Source organism: Arvicola amphibius, chromosome X (genome assembly GCF_903992535.2).
Source record: "Arvicola amphibius chromosome X, mArvAmp1.2, whole genome shotgun sequence".
In the NCBI taxonomy this organism is placed as follows: Eukaryota; Metazoa; Chordata; class Mammalia; order Rodentia; family Cricetidae; genus Arvicola; species Arvicola amphibius.
Genome location: NC_052065.1, coordinates 16,086,795 through 16,104,355, shown reverse-complemented (window position 1 = coordinate 16,104,355; position 17,561 = coordinate 16,086,795).

The window sequence follows — 17,561 nt, the reverse complement described above, 5'->3', positions numbered from 1 at the left end:
AGTATGCATGAGACCCTGCCCAGCACCTGAAGTTGACTTGCCGTGTCAGTATCATTTCCATGCCATGAAATTCACCTATATTAGGGTAAGCTATACTCCCAGAAATGATCGTCTCTCTACAGACTCATATAAGAGTTTCCAAATCTGGTCAGTGAGATGGCACAGTGGGTAAAAGCACTTGCCACCAATCCCAATGATCTGAGTTCAATCCCCAGGTCTTAGTGGTGGAAGCAGAGCACCAGCTCATACAAGTTGTTCTCTGACCTCCACATGGGTGCCATGACTGACACAGGGGCTATTCACACACACCCCCCCCCCCACACACACACCAGTTGTAAATTTAAAATGAAACGTTTAAAAAGAGTTGGAGATGGGGTCGGGGGGGGAGCTGGAGATGTAGCTCATGTGTAGACCATTTGCCTAGTATGCCCAGAGCCCTAATTTTACCCCAAAGTATAAGCCAGAAAAACAAAAACAAAAACAAATTAACCACAATCTAATTTCAAAAGAAACATCATGCCCATTAGTAGTCAATTCCCAGCCACTATTAATCACTAGCTATCTATAAATTTTTTTGTTTTTGTTTTTTGAGACAGGGTTCTCTGTAGCTTTGGAGCCTGTCCTGGAACTAGCTCTTGTAAACCAGGCTGGCCTCGAACTCACAGAGATCTGCTTGCCTCTGCCTCCCAAGTGCTAGGATTAAAGGTGTGCGCCACCACCGCCTGACTGCTATCTATAAATTTGTTTATTCTTTTTTTTTTCGTCTCACTATATAGCCTTGACTCACTATATAGCCTTGACTGTCCTGGAACTCAACAGGTAGACCAAGCTAGCTTCAAATTCACAGAGATCAGCCTGCCTTTGCCTCTCAAATTCTGGGATTAAAGGTATGTGTCACCACTCCAGGCAATGAATTTGTTTATTCTGAATACTTTATATAAGGGAATTGTGATAATTAATCTTATTTTTGACTTGATTGATCTTGGATCAAATAAGAGGTAATCCTCTGGGTATGTTGTGATGGAGTCTTAGAGTTTCTGTTGCTGTGAAGAAGACACCATGAACTCTGAAACCCCTCATAAAGGGAAGCATTTCATTTGGCTGGCTGGCTTACAGTTTTAGAGGTTCAGTCCATTATCAAGCATGGTGGCATGCAGGCAGACATGGTACTGGAGAAGGAGCTGAGAGAGTTGTGTGTCTTGATCTGCCAGCATCAGGAAGTGAACTGTGACGCACTTCCTCTAACAAGGCCATACTCACTCCAACAAAGCCACACCTCCTAATAGTGCCACTGCCTATGATCTTAACGGGGGCTAATTACATTCAAACTACCACAGACAGCATTTTCTGGAAATGTGTGTGTGGAAGGGTCTCTCCCACACTGGATTCTACTAGGGCAGACCAGACAAAAAGAGGTCTGAGAAAGAAATAGTACTTTGGGGCTGGAGAGATGGCTTAGAGGTTAAGAACATTGGCTGCTCTTCCAGAGGACCCGGGTTCAATACCCAGGATCCACATGGCAGCTGGCAACTGTCTGTAACTCCAGTTCCAGGGGATCCGACACCTTCACACAGCATGCGATCAAAACACCAATACACGTAAAATAAAAAAAATTAATTAATAAAAGTAGTGCTGCTTTTCTGCTCGGTGACTGTGTCTGTCCTGCAGCTGCTGCTGTCCTTCAATGCCATGGAAACCCAGCTTCAGCCTTGCAAAGCAGACTGAAGACTAGTGGCTCTTCGGAAATCTCCAGGCTTTCAGTGCCACACAGGAACTGCTAAGGCACCCAAACTCACGGATGGAGCAGATACTAGATTCTCGCCTCTCCAGTGTACAGGTCATCACCTGCCCATATCATAGAAGCCAATGTAATAAGTCCACTTATGAAATAGCTATCATTCATTCTATCACTTTCTTTTCGAGAACCCAGACTAAGATGGACTCACACAATTTAGGATCCTTTATATGTATTTCTCTTTCACTGAGCACAGTGTATTCTTTTTTCAGTGCTGCAGATGGTACCTAACTGAGCTTCCACCCCAGCTTCAGAAAACGTACTGGTTTTAAGATAGGCACTTGAGTTCATGATCCTACTGCCTCGGCTCCCCTGCAGCTTGAGACCAGGTATGCAGTGCAGGCACAGTTATTGTGTAAGCCACAGCCCCGCCCACCTTCAGAACTCTTATCTTCACACACTAACCCTAAGCCATTACACACCTACTCACAGCCTCTCTAGCCTCTGCCCCTGCTAATTCCCACTGTACTTTTTTAAAAAAGGAATTACTAGCCAGACCGCGTGTCACACGCCTTTAATACCAGAGCTCAGATCTCTGAGTTTGAGGCCATCCTGGTCTAGAGAGCTAGTCCCAGGTTGACCACGGATACACAAAGAAACCCCACCCTGGAAAAACAAACAAACAAACAAAAAACAAAAAAATTATTTTTATTTTATGCATTTGGGGGTGTGTGTAGTATCCTGAGGGGTCAGTGAAGGGTATCAGATCCTCTGGAACTAGAGTTACAGATGGTTGTTAGCCATCACGTGCATGCTGGGAACTGAACCCAGGTCCTCTGTAGCCACCCCTGCTCCCCTACATTGTACTTTCTTTTTTTGGTTTTTTTTTTTTTTGAGACAGGGTTTCCCTGTAGTTTCTAGAGCCTGTCCTGGAACTAGCTCTTGTAGACCAGGCTGGCCTCGAACTCACAGAGATCCGCCTGCCTCTGCCTCCCGAGTGCTGGGATTAAAGGCGTGTGCCACCACTGCCTGGCTCCTCACTGCATTTTACTGGATGAGGTTTAAAAAGAGTAAATTTACTGTTAACGGGAACATCATTTCATATTTCTTTCTTTCTTTCTTTCTTTCTTCCTTCCTTCCTTCCTTCCTTCCTTCCTTCCTTCCTTCCTTCCTTCCTTTCTTTTCTTTTTTTTTCCGAGACAGGGTCTCTGTAGCTTTAGAGCCTGTCCTGGAACTAGCTCTTGTAGACCAGGCTGGCCTCGAACTCAGAGATCCACCTGCCTCTGCCTCCCGAGTGCTGGGATTAAAGGCGTGCGCCACCACCGCCCGGCTACATTGTACTTTCTGTCCAAGATTTTGACCCATGCTAAGCATCTCAGGGAATCGTGATATTTGTACTTTGGGGACTGTTTTATTTCACTTAGTGTAATGTCCTCTAAAGTTATCTTTCCTTTTCAAAATTGGACTGTATGCCATCATAGACCCAAACAGCATCTAGTCTATCCATTCATGCATAAAGGGGCATTTGGGTTGTTTCTACTTTATGGACATTGTGAAAACTGTTGCTATGAAGATGACTTTGAAAGTGTTTCTTTAAGTCTCTGCTTCCAATTACCATTACAAATGTATGCTAGTGGTATTGCTAGATCATATAGCAGCTCTATTTTTTAATTTGTTTATTATGTATACAGTGTTCTGTCTGCATGTGTGCCTGCAGGCCAGAAGAAAGCACCAGATCTCCTTACAGATGGTTGTGAGCCACCATGTGGTTGCTGGGAATTGAACGCAGGACCTCTGGAAGAGCAGGCAGTGCTCCTAACCGCTGAGCCATCTCTCCAGCCCCAGCAGCTCTATTTTTAATTTTTTGAGTAAGCTCCATAATGTTTTCCATAGCTCTTATACCATTTTATATTTCTACTACTAATAACTTCCCTTTACCCCTCAACTTTGGCAATTTTATTTACTTTTAAAGTATGTGAAACATTCAGATGCTTTCAAACGGCAAAATTAGACCAAAAAGCAAGTATCCTGTCTTCCCCTCCTTGGATTTTTTTTTTTTTTTTTGGTTTTTCGAGACAGGGTTTCTCTGTGGCTTTTTGGAACCTGTCCTGGAACTAGCTCTTGTAGACCAGGCTGGCCTCGAACTCACAGAGATCCATCTGCCTCTGCCTCCCGAGTGCTGGGATTAAAGGCGTGCGCCACCACCGCCCGGCTCCTCCTTGGATTTTTTGAGACAATTTCTCAAAGTTTCTATATACCCAAAGATGATCTTGCACGCCTGATCCTCCTGTCTTCAACCTCAAGTACTGACATTACTGGATCTAGCTCCTACACACAATCATTTTCTTCCTTTTTTAAAAAGATAGTGTCTTTCTGTTTAGCCCTGATTGGCCTAGAAGTTGTAGTGATCCTCCTGCCTCTGCCTCCTCAGAATTTAGAAATTGAGAATATAGGTCTGTACCATGGAATCCTGTCCCCTTTCTCTTTGTTTGCTTATCTGGTTGTGACTCTTTCTTTCTTTCTTTCTTTCTTTCTTTCTTTCTTTCTTTCTTTCTTTCTTCCTTCCTTCCTTCCTTCCTTCCTTTCTTTCTTTCTTTCTTTCTTTCTAATTTTTGAGATAGTCTCACTGTATAGTCTTGGCTGGCCTGAAACTTGTTATATAGCTATGTAGATTCAGCTAACCTTAATGTCACCATGATCCACCTGCCTATGCCTCTCTAGTACTGGGATTAGCAGCTTTTGCCACCACGCCCAGCAAATCACTTTTGTTTGTTTGCCTATTTATTTATTAATTTGTGTTTTGAGGAGTTATAATTGTGGCTATCAGAGAACAACTTAGACTATTGTTTTTTTTCCAGTTTATTTATTTTTTTATTAAAAATTGCCATCTCCTCCCCTCCTCCTCGACTATTGTTTTGAGACAGGGTTTCACTGTGTAGTTCTGACTAGCCTGAAACTCACTCTGTAGACCAGGCTGGCCTTGAACTCACAGAGCACTGCCTCCCAAGTGCTGGGATTAAAGGTGTGCGCCACCATAGCCCGGTTTGAGCTCCTGATCTTTTTGCCTTTACCTGACAAGTGCTGTAATTACAGGGATTATTCTGTTTCTCTTCTTTCATCTTATTCCTCCCTACTATCTTGAGGAACTGACCTCAATAGTTTGGAAAGAATATGTGTATATATGTGTTTTAATTTTATTAGAATTATTTATTATAAATATATGAGTCTTCTTCCTGCATTTGTGTTTGTGCACTACATGTGTGCTTGATGCCAGAGGAAGTCAGAGGAGGGTGTTGGATCCCCTGGAACTGGAGTTAAAAGTGGTTGTAAGCCTCCATGTGAGTGATGGTGCTCTTAACCACTGAGTTAGCTTTCCAGCCCCCATATTTTCTTTATAGATTTATTTATTTATTATGTACACAGTGTTCCTCCTGCATGTATGCTTGCAGGCCTGAAGAAGTGCCAGATAGCATTACAGATGGTTGAGAGTCACCATGTGATTGCTGGAAACTGAACTCAGTACCCCTGGAAGAACAGCCAGTGTTCCTAACTTCTGAGCCACCTCTCAAGCCCCTATATTTTACTTTCTTAAAAAGTTTCATTTTTTATTCGTTTTTGTCTGCTCCCCTCCCTGCCTCTCCCCTCCTCCCTTCTCCTGAGTAAACTGGGAGAATGGGGGAGGATTGAAGGGAGAAGGTTGTTTCCTAATATCCTGAGAAATCACCACACTGACATCCAAAGAGGTTGCACCAGCTTGCATTCCCACCAGCAATGCAGAAGTGTTCCTTTTTCCCCACAACCTCTCCAGCATAAATAGTCACCAGTGTTTTTGATCTTGGCCATTCTTACAGGTATAAGATGGAATCTCAGAGTTGTTTTGATTTGCATTTCTCTGATGACTAAGGATATTGAACATTTCCTCAAGTGTCTTTCATCCATTTTAATTCCTCTGTTGAAAGTTCTCTGTTTAGGTCTGTACTCCAATTTTTTATTAATCTTTTGTGATATTTTGGTGTCCAATATCTTGAGTTCTTTGTATATTTTGGAGATCAGACCTCTGTCCGACGTGGGGTTAGTGAAGATCTTTTCCCATTCTGTAGGCTCTCATTTTGTCTTGTTGACCGTGTCCTTTGCTTTACAGTTTCAGGAGATCCCATTTATTAATTGTTTCTCTCAGTGTCTGTGCTGCTGGGGTTCTATTTAGGAAGTGTAGGGCCCGGGTATGCCCCAGCTCCGGGGTTCATCTTGAGGACAGTTTCTGGTCAGCCAACTAAAACATTCTGTTTGTTCCTGTGCTCCCTCCGCCCTGCCTGGTGATTAGCTGTAGGGCATTGTTTACTCCATCTTTGGTGTGGTAATTTCCTACCTGCCTTGGGGGAAATCCTTGTGCAGCAGTGAGGTATATAAGGATTTCCCCAAGGTTGAATAAACGGCATTCAAGTGATCTCCTATGGAATGACTCAGGTCTCTTGTGTCTTCTTTCAGTCTCCAGGCCCTTGCCCGACTCGCGTATGGTACAGTGGCGTGCGAACTGTACCAAGAGGGTAACACAGAATCGGGTGTTACAAGGAAGTGGTTCCTTGTGCCAATGCGTTCAAGTGCACACTTCCCACTTTCTCTTCTATGAGGTTCAGTGTGGCGGGCTTTATGTTGAGTTCTTTGATCATTTGGACTTGAGTTTTGTGCATGGTGAGAGATATGGGTCTATTTTCATTCTTCTACATGTTGATGTCCAGTTATGCCAGCACCACTTGTTAAATATGCTTTCTTTTTTCCATTTGATATTTTTTGCTTCCTTGTCAAAATTCAGTTGTTCGAAGATGTGTGGATTGATATCCTGGTCTTCTATTCTGTTCCATTGGTCCTCCTGTCTGTTCTTATGCCAATACCAGGCTGTTTTCAGTACTGTAGCTCTGTAGTAGAGTTTGAAGTCAGGGATTATGATGCCTCCAGAAGTTCTTATATTGTACTGCATTTTTAATTTATTTTTTATTTTTATATTCATTGGTATTTTGCCTGCATGTATGTCTGTGTTAGAATGTTAGATCCTCTGGAATTGGAAATACAGACAGGTGTGAGGTGCCATGTGGATACTGGGATTTAAACCCAGGTCCTCTGGACAAGCAGCCGGTGCTCTTAACCACTGGGTCATCTCTCTAGCCCTTAAAGGTTTCTTTCTTTGTTTTGGTTTTTTTGAGACAGGATTTCACTGTAGTTTTAGAGCCTGTCCTGAAAATAGCTCTTGTAGACCAGGCTGGCCTCGAACTCACAGAGATCCGTCTACCTCTGCCTCCCAAGTGGTGGGATTAAAGGTGAAAGGTTTCATTTTTATTTATGTGTATATGTCTGTAGGAATGCCAAACGTGTTCAGGTGCCCTTGGAGGCCAGAAGAGCTGAGCTACAGGTGTTTATGAGCAGCCTGACTTTGGTGCTAGGAACTGAACTCAGGTTCTAGGAAAGAGTACTAAATGCTTTTAACAGCTAAGCCAGCTCTTGGCCTCATGTTTATTTTCTTATATCATCTTGTTTTTTAAATAAAGGCTTGCATATTACACACACTTTTAAAAAATGCCTTTACTTACTTTACTTACTGAGAAAGTATCTTAGCCGGGCGGTGGTGGCGCACGCCTTTAATCCCAGCACTCGGGAGGCAGAGGCAGGCGGATCTCTGTGAGTTCGAGGCCAGCCTGGTCTACAAGAGCTAGTTCCAGGACAGGCTCTAAAAAAAGCTGCAGAGAAACCCTGTCTCGAAAAACCAAAAAAAAAAAAGTATCTTTGCTATTCAAGCTGGCTTTGAACCCTTGAGATGAAGAGACTCTCCTGCTTCGGTCTCCCAAGTAGATGAGCACAGGTGCATACTACTGCACCTGACTCTATTGCACATGTGTTTTGCACTTTGCTTTTTTGGGGAGGATTAAACCCAGAGCCTTGCACATGCCTGGCAAGCATTCTAACCTCCAGCCACATCCCTTGTTCTGGTTTCTTAACAGTGTCTTTCTATGGAGTCTATGGAAGTTGAGCTCCTCCTGCTCAATGAAGTTGATGGTACAGGTGTGTGCCCCCATGCCCTGTAGAAACAAGCTTATTATTATTATTATTATTATTATGATGATGATGATGATGATGATTATGTTATGCCATGACACATGTCTGGAGGTCAGGACAGCTTTGTGGAGTCAGCTCTCTCCTTCCATCTTTATGTGGGTTTCAGGGATCAAACTCGAGTTGCCAGGCATTGCATGGTAAGTGCATTTACCCACTGAGCCATCTCACACGGTCCAAACCAGTCTTTCTTGATGCCATCTAATAGTCCATGTTGGTTTTAAGATTGAGGGATTTAATTTCACAAAGACTTGTTTTTACAGAGTGATTATCACGTTGTGGAAGCCTTGGCTAGGGCTCCACCCTCCCACACAGGCCCTCATGCTGCTGTAGAAGCCACCCACAGAGGCAGCACCCTAAGTTCTGATGTGGTGAGCAGCCCGAGTGGCCGTCTGTGGATAGACATATATGATTTGAAGCCTGTTTAGGGGTTGAGGATCTAACTAGATGACCACTTGCCTGGCATGTATAAAGCCTTGTGCGCCAATGAAAGCGTCTTGACTACAGTCAGCTTTAGAGATTAAGCATTTGTTTCTCTGCGGGATCCCAGATTTCCCAAGGCTTGGACTCTGACAAATTGTGACAAAAACAAGATTCGTCTGTAATCTTGTCTGAGAACCGATAAATGAACATTGTCCAAATAGAATAAATGACCCAGTATCCTCTAATCCTGCTTATGAACTTTGTTTCATTTTTCCTGCAGTGCTGGGGATGAAACACAGGGCTTTGTATATGCTTGACAAATGCTCTGCCACTAAGCTGTCTGCCCAGCCCCCCACCCTGCCTACTCAGCACTCTCACTATCCATTATAGCTTTAACCTCTCCTGTACTCCATCTCCGTGACGTGACTCCCACTGCATCCTATTCAGAGCAAATCTTTAAACATGCTCTCCTGCACTGCTCATGGTCCCGCGTACTCAGGAGTCTCTGTCTCTCTGTCTGTCTCTGTCTGTTTCTGTCTGTCTCTGTCTCTGTCTCTCTCTGTCTCTCTCTCTCTCTCTCTCTCTCTCTCTCTCTCTCACACACACACACACACACACACACACGGTCTTGTTATATAGCCCAGGCTGATAGCAAAATCAACAGTTGTCAACCTGTCTCAACATCCCAAGTGCTAAGATGACAGACATGTATCACCATGTCCAGATAAGGGGTATCTCTTGAGCTCAGGACTTCAGGAACCAGAACCAGAGCCTGGGAAACACAAGAAGACCTTATCTCAAGAATTAGTCAGGTAATCCCAGCACTTAAGAAAAAGCCTACCAAACAACTAAACCAAGAAAATAAACAGCCCTTTCCCAGAGAGCTGGGTATGTACCTGCGTGGTCGAGCACTTGCTTGGTATGTGTTAGGCCCTGGGTTCCAATTCTGTTCCCAGCAACACACAAACACACCCACACATGCAGAGGAAGCACGGGGGCTAAGGGGAGATAAATAAAATAATAAAAATTTTAAAGAAAGAATACCATGAATTAAGCCGGGCAGTGGTGGCGCAAGCCTTTAATCCTAGCACTCAGGAGACAGAGGCAGGTGGATTTTTGTGAGTTCGAGGCCAGCCTGGTCTACATAGAGCTAGTTCTAGGACAGGCTCCAAAGCTACAGGCAAACCCTGTCTCGATAAAACAAAAAACAAAACAAAACAAAAAAAAAAAAAGAAAAGAAGAAGAAGAACAAGAAGAAGAAGAAGAAGAAGAAGAAGAAGAAGAAGAAGAAGAATACCATGAACCAGGTGGAAAATGTGAGGTCTAGATAGCTTGTATCCCAGTTTTTGTTTGTTTTGTTTTGTTTTGTGTGTCCCCACCACCCGGCTGCCATGCCCAGTTCTTAAATGACTTATTCAAGTCCCACAGTGAAGTAGTAGCTATGTGGGGCCTAGAAACTACAGATACTGACCCAAGGGGGAGGTATGTCAGCAGACACGGCTGTACATGACCAAGAATGGGTCATAGACCTCTCTGGCTTCATCCCCAGCCCTGCTAGTTTCTCTGTTTAATGTGACAATGAGACCCCCTAAGTGGAAATGAGGAGTAAGGAAACAGGGAGCCTCAAGGGGACCCAGTGGTGAAGTATTGGATCAAAGGATTCTTATCTTTTGTACCCTTCTGTTCTGACATTGTCAAGTGTCACCAGGAGTGGAGCAGACCTCATTCCCTTACCTTGATTTGCTTCTGACCCCTCCCAGCCTTCTTCCCTTCTCATCTGGAACTCACGCCTCTTCTGCCATGAGCCAGCTCCATCTTACCTCTGAGGTAGAGAAGGCTTTCCCCACTTCCTGTTTCTGGACACCCTCACCAGAGACATATCCCCTTCTATTACATTATTTATTATTATTATTATTATTATTATTATTATTATTATTATTATTATATATTATATTATAGGCTTTCTTCCCCTTAGGCCCGATCATCTCCCCAAGTAGTACCCCATCTGTGCTCCAGCTGTGCCAGTGCCTCCACTGAGCTTTTTTCCCAGGCCAGTGTAGACTGCAGGACTCCCTCCATGAGGCCTCTTTCTACCTGGTGAGCGTTTGTGGGGATGAAGTGCAGCAGGACCTGGTAGCTTTGGGATAGCACCCAGGCCTCTTTTCTCCCTGTCATCCCATTGCCCTTGGTTTTCTCTTTCACCCCATCTGCATGCAGCCACCCTGTTTCTGAGCCAGTGGTACCTCTGTAATGAGCCTTGCCTCCTGCCAGGGGGTAATTTCTAGAAGACATGGCCATTCCAGTTCTCACTTTCTGTGAAAGAATACTTCTGGTGGAACCAGGTGTGGCCAGTGCCGACATCCCCCCCCCCCAACCCACCCACCCCCCCACCCCTCCACCCCCGCCCCCAGGTCTAAGGTGATGATTTTTGTTGTTGTTGGAAACAAAGTTTCTTGTAATCTAGACTGGCCCCCAACAGACTGTTTCGCAGATGACCTTAAACTGGCCATCATTGTTTGTAGCAAATGACGACCTTAAACTGGCGACCCTTTGGATTTTCTGCTTCCAATTGTTAGGTCCAAAGGAAACTCCACTCCCCTCTACCAAAGGAGCTATTTCCTTATCACTGGAAGAAGGGACAAATGGTTGTCTGTGGTGCCTATTAGCATATCAAAGTGCTTCCTGCCTCTAGGCTTCCTCAGTACCTAGCTCTATCATCGCTAGCTCGTGTCATTGTCCTCGCCCCAAACTTCTCCAGCTAAGTTGTCCTGGCCCTAGCTTCTCATTTCTCATTCTTCCTATAAATCTGTTATTTCAGCCGTTCTCTCTCTCTCTCTCTCTCTCTCTCTCTCTCTCTCTCTCTCTCTCTCTCTCTCTCTCTCTCTCTCTCCTTTCTCTTGGTCTCGTTTGCCCACAAGCTCTTTGTCTTCCCATCTTGCGCTCCCCCAGCCCTCATGGCCTGTTCTAGTCTGCGGACCGTGTTCAGTCTGCTGCTTTCTCTCCCAGCTCTTCCTCTTATCTACAATAAAACTGGATATATACCGCGGTCGTCATGTTGCCAGTTGATACACCAGTCACCCAAAAGATGAGATCAGAGACACCATCACACCTGATTTGGGGTTAAATTATTTAATTTACATTACATTGTGTCTGTGTGTGTGTGTGTGTGTGTGTGTGTGTGTGTGTGTGTGTGTATACACAAGTGTGCCACAGCACACATGTGGAGATTAGAGAACAGCTTGCAGGAGTCAGATTTCTCCCAGCTTGTAGGGTCTGGGGCTCAAACTCAGTTCCTTAGTAGCGAGTTCTCTTACTCCCTGAGCCATCTTTGCTAGTCCTAGGACGTCTTTTTCATTGTTTAGTTTTTAAAATTTTTGAGAATAATGTGTGTTTGTGTGTGAGGGTATGTACACATTGAGTGTTGGTGCCCACGGAGGTCAGAGGTGCCAGGTCCTCTTGGTGTTAGTTAGTTACAGATGGGCCGTGAGATGCCTGATGTGGGTGCTAGGAACTAAACTGTGTCCTTGGCAAAAGAAGAATGAACAATGAACCACTCAGCCTTTTTTCCAGTCCCGCTTTTCTTTTTCTCCTAAAGAAGCGGTTGCACTATGTAGCTGTGGCTAGCCCTGAACTCAGAGAAATCTGGCCCTCCAGAGTGCTAGGATTAAAGACATGTGTCACCACCACACCCAGCCCTATTAAACTGAGCTAGCTGCATTCAGGGAAATTCTGAAGCTGCTTCCCTCAAGGAAATCCTTAGAACCCTAGCTGGAAGAAGTGCCCTAGATGCTGTCTCTCAGGCTGTTTAGTTTTTTGTCAACTTGACACAGACAGGGTTGGGTATCTGGGAAGGGGGAACTGCAGTTAAAAAAATGCCTCCATCAGGTGGTGGTGGTGTAAGCCTTTAAGCCCAACAGAGGCAGGGGAGTTTGAGGCCAGTTTGGTCTACAGAGCAAGTTCCAGGACAGCTACAGCTAGGGCTGTTACACAAAGAAACCCTGTCTGGAAAAACAACAACAACAAAAGAAGAAGAAGAAGAAGAAGAAGAAGAAGAAGAAGAAGAAGAAGAAGAAGAAGAAGAAGAAGAAGAAGAAGAGGAGGAGGAGGAGGAGGAGGAGGAGGAGGAGGAGGAGGAGGAGGAGGAGGAGGAGGAAGAGGAAGAAAAGAAGAAGGAGGAGGAGTAGGAGGAGGAAAGAAAGAAAGAAAGGACAGGAAGAAAGAAAATGAAAAAAAGAAATGCTTACATCAGAAGTTTGTGGGATATTTTCTCCTCCTCCTCCTCCTCCTTTTCTTTTTCTTTTGAGACAGTGTTTTCCTGGCTGTCCGGGAACTCCCTTTGTAATCCAGACTGTCCTCTGCCTCTGGAGTACTTGGATTAAAGGTATGTGCAACCACACCTGATCATTTTCTCATTTTTCCCTTCTTTCTTTCTTTTTTTTTTGTGCTGGGTTTTATATAAAAGCAAACTGAGCATTGTTCCTCCCTGGCCTCTGCTTCAGCTCCTGCCCGGAATCCCTGCTCTGACTTCCTCTTGATGATGTAAACTATAAACTGAAATAAAACCCTTCCTCCTCAGGTTGCTTTTGGTCATGATGTTTATCATAGCAATAGAAGCCTATATAACACAACAGCTTCAGAGCAGAACAAGCTGCCAGGCTCACAGAGGGACAGATGGATTCCTCAGAGGAAGGGAGGGCCGTCTGCTTTACATAGAGACATGAACTAGTAAGGAGGCTGTTTTTCCTCTTCTGCTGCCGTTGAGACTCTAGCTAGGTCTTCTGAGTACTTGAAAGTTCCCCAAGAGATCCCCCACCCCATCCTTTTTGTATTGTCCTAAATTCTGCTGGAAGACCACCTCCCTTCTTTTGCGAACAGTCTCTACCACAAATGTGCTTTTCCGATTTTGAGAATCCTTGCTATTCTAATACAGGTTTATTGCTATCTGTCATGCGTGACAGAATTTCTCGTGGCAAAGAGAGGCAAGGCAACTTGTATTTAACTGAGGACTTGTGAATGATGTGGTAGAGAGGGACCAGGAATGCCCATGGGTTTCCTGAAGGACTCATTGGTGGCATAGCATATCACAGCAGGCTACGTTCCACATTCCGCTTACCAGCTCAGCTCAGCATTGCTCCCTTCCATTAAACACTATGGTTCTCTTTCTTCCTGTCCCCCACATTCTCATCGACACAAAAGGCAGAGATGAAATTTGGGAATAGGCCACATGACCTAAAGCTGGAACAAAGAGAGCCAAGCTTGCCTAGGGCCTGAGGCTCCTCACTGTGTGATGTCTGGTAAGGTTCCCCTTGTGGGAAAGCCTGCTGAGGGCCGAGGAGTCACAGGCAAAGCACACCCCTTTGCTGGAGCAGGTTGACTTTTGAACTAACTGCACATATCTAGAGCTCATTTGGCTCAGGCCTCGCCCATTATCATGTAATTCCCTTCTACCATAAGCCGGTTTTCCTTGGATTTCTGCCACTTGCCACCCACACATTCCCAGAGAGTACATCTGCCTTCCTGCCCAGTCAGGTCAGGTAAGGCTGCGGCTGTTCCACTCCCCACACGGATCATCTAATGTCAGGACATGTTAATGCCACAGACAGGAGTTATGACTAAGATTCCTTAAGACACCGAATCCATTCTCGGTCTCCCACAAGCCTGCAGGCAGGACTCAGGAATAGCTTCTGTTGCTCATCTACAGGGCCACTTTCCTGCTGTGGGTGTTTTTTTTAAATTTACTTTTATTATGTGTGGAAGTGTTTTTGCTTACATGCATGAAATGTATGTGCACCACATGTGTGCAGGGTCTGCAGAGGCCAGGAGAGGGTGTCTGATCCCCTAGAACTGGAGTAACACAGGTTGTGAACCACCAGGTGGGTGCTGGGAATCAAACCCATGTCCTCTGCAAGAGCAGGAAGTGCTCTTAACCACTGAGCCATCTCTCCAGTCCCTGCTGTGGATGTTTTATGGAATGTCTTACCCATTTATCTAGTGGATTTTGTCTTCAGAAGCAGGACCAACTGTTCTTCCCTGAAAAGATGACTGCAAAGGTCTAAGAGCCTACTATATAAACATGGAAATCAAAGACCTAGAGGTGATGTCCGAGGCACCCTATAGCTACCTATCCCGTGCTTCTCTGATTTTTGTGGATTTGCATTTTTATAAATGGCTACCATTAGCACTGCAGGATGGACCTCTAGCTCTACTGTTTCAAAGACAAAGGCACAATCCATCTGTGGAATCAGATAGGCCTTGGCTGGGGACTCAGTGGTAAAACACTTGCTAGTCTCGGGGGTTAAAAAGAAACAGTTTTAAGTCCCTAGTGGCCTTGCACACGTGGGAAGATGGGACAGGACAAGGCCAGCCCAGGCCATATAGTGACACCCAATCTCAAAAAAAATTAGATAAGCCTTAAGGGTCAGCCAGACCCTACGCGGCATTCCTTTGAAAAGGCATCTGGCTTGACTTGCATGCCCAAGAGTATTTGGGCAATACAAATTGGGCTTGACAGGTTTAAAAAAAGAGAGAGAGCCGGGCGGTGGTGGCGCACGCCTTTAATCCCAGCCCTCGGGAGGCAGAGGCAGACGGATCTCTGTGAGTTCGAGGCCAGCCTGGTCTACAAGTGCTAGGTCCAGGACAGGCTCTAAAAAAGCTGCTCTAAAAAGCTGAAAAACCAAAAAAAAAAAAAAAGAGAGAGAGAGAGAATACAAAGTTGGGGTGGGGAGGGAGGTAGGAGTGGATCTGGGAGTTGGGTAAGGGAATAGGCTCAAAGAACATTGTAGAAGCCAGGCAGTGGTGGCGCACGCCTTTAATCCCAGCACTTGGAAGGCAGAGGCAGGTGGATTTGAGTTTGATCTGTGAGTTTGAGGCCAGCCTGGTCTACAGAGTGAGTTCCAAGACAGGCTCCAAAACTACAGGGAAACCCTATCGGGGACCTCTGAGTGCCAGCCTCAGTGTCCCCTCAGGGTCCAGAAGAAGACTCACAGCAAGCGCGGGACTTAGAGCTGAGGGTGAAATGGACTCTCCGCTACTTACTTTTCTGCATCAGTTTCTTTCTTCTTCTCTTGCTGTTCTCCTCCTGTTCTGTAAAGTCTCCAGGTTATATACACATGTAGAACAAAGGCAATTCTCTGAGCCCGATGTCCCTTTATCTTTGAAGGTCCCAATGTGATCTATATGAAAGACTCCTTTCCTGACTATGTGTCCTTCCAAATGGAAGATAGCTGCAGGGAGGGGGCTTCTAATGTATCTCAGGGAACGAAGAAGAGACTAGACTGTGGGAACCAAGGGTATTAATTGTGTGACTAAATTTCCCACTGGAGTTTCCACAGAGTTGGGGAAATGACGCAGTACACCAGTACATGGGAGAAAGTTGTGCCCACTTGTCCATTCTCTCCCAAATTTGCACCGAGAGTGCTTCTGGCTTTGTAAGAGATCCACTGGCCCAGCGCCTTGTGAGCTTGGTTTGCCTCTATTAGAACGTGTTCGTTTTGGTGGGTCAGCCTTCTGCCTTATCAGCTGAGATCTCACTGCTTGATGACCGCAGCAAAACCCTGTCTCAAAAAAAAAAAAAAAAGAGAAAAAAAACAAAACAAAAAACAAACCAACCAAACACATACATTGCAGGAAATTCTCAACTAATAAAATATTATTTTAAAAGATCCCCAGGAAATATTTTGTTCATCTAAAAATTTTTCATGATTTTGAATACTGTACTAGACAATGGCTGAGCAGTTTTCCGTTTCAGAGCTACCTCCAGGCTGAAGCCTGCCCATCCCTCAGGCTATGTCCACTCCTGCCTTATCTTCAGCCTTCATCAAAGATCTGGACGCTGGACGGTGAGATGACTCAGCAGGTAAAGGTGCTCGCTGATAACTCTGACAACCTGATTTTGAACCCTGGAACTCCTGTGGTACATACAAAAAGGGACCCGACTCCTGCAAGAGGTCTCTAACTTCCAGAAGCCCCTTCCCTAAAACAAACAAACAAACACAAGTGAAAAAAAAAAAAAAAACCTCTTAAAGACCCGGGTGCTGAAGGGCTTTGCTTGTTCCTATAGTGCCTTGGAAACTTGGTAGGATACCCTTTCTTTTTATGGACACAAAGCAAAGCTAGGACCCAGGATGCAAGAGGAGCTCAGGCTATACTGGATGATGCTTTTCTTCCCTGGCTAGGCATCCTTTGTTAGGGCCGATTTTTTTTTTGTTTGTTTTTTTTCGAGACAGGGTTTCTTCTGTAGCTTTAGAGCCTGTCCTGGAGCTAGCTCTTGTAGACCAGGCTGGTCTCAAACTCACAGAGATCCGCCTGCCTCTGCCTCCCGAGTGCTGGGATTAAAGGCGTGGGCCACCACTGCTCGGCTTGGGCCGATTTTTTTCAAATGTTTTCTTTTTCCTTTTCTTTACTCCATGATATTTATTGAGCTCTACATTTTTCTCTGCTCCCCTCCCTGCCTCTCCCCTCCTCTCTTCAAACCTCCCCCAAGGTCCCCATGCTCCCAATTTACTCAGGAGATCTTGTCTTTTTCTACTTTCTACTTCCCATGTAGATTAGATCTATGTAAGTCTCTCTTAGTGTCCTCATTGTTGTCTAAGTTCTCTGGGATTGTGGTTTGTAGGCTGGCTTTCTTTGCTTTATGTTTACAAACCACCTATGAGTGAGTACATGTGATAATTGTCTTTCTGCGTCTGGGTTACCTCACTCAAAATTTTTCTAGTTCCATCCATTTTCCTGCAAAATTCAAGATTTTTTTTCTGCTCTGTAGTACTCCATTGTGTAAATGTACCACATTTTCCTCATCCATTCTTCAATCGAGGGGCATTTAGGTTGTTTCCAGGTTCTGGCTATGACAAACTATGCTGCTATGAACATATTTGAGCTCATGTCCTTGTGGCACGATTGAGCATCCTTTGGATATATACCCAAAAGTGATATTATTGGGTCTTGAGGAAGGCTGTTTCCTAATTTTCTGAGAAATCATCACACTGACATCCAAAGGGGCTGTACCATCTTGCATTCCCACCAGCAATGCAGAAGTGTTCTTTCCCCCACAACCTCTCCAGCATAAATTGTCACCAGTGTTTTTTATTTTGGTCAATCTTAAGGTAGAAGATGGAATCTCAGAGTTGTTTTGATTTGCATTTCTCTGATGACTAAGGATGTTGAACATTTCCTTAGGTGTCTTTCAGCCATTTTAGATTCCTCTGTTGAAAGTTCTCTGTTTAGGTATGTACTCCATTTTTTATTGTATTATGTGTTCTTTTGGTGACCAATTTCTTGAGTTCTTTGTATATTTTGGAGATCA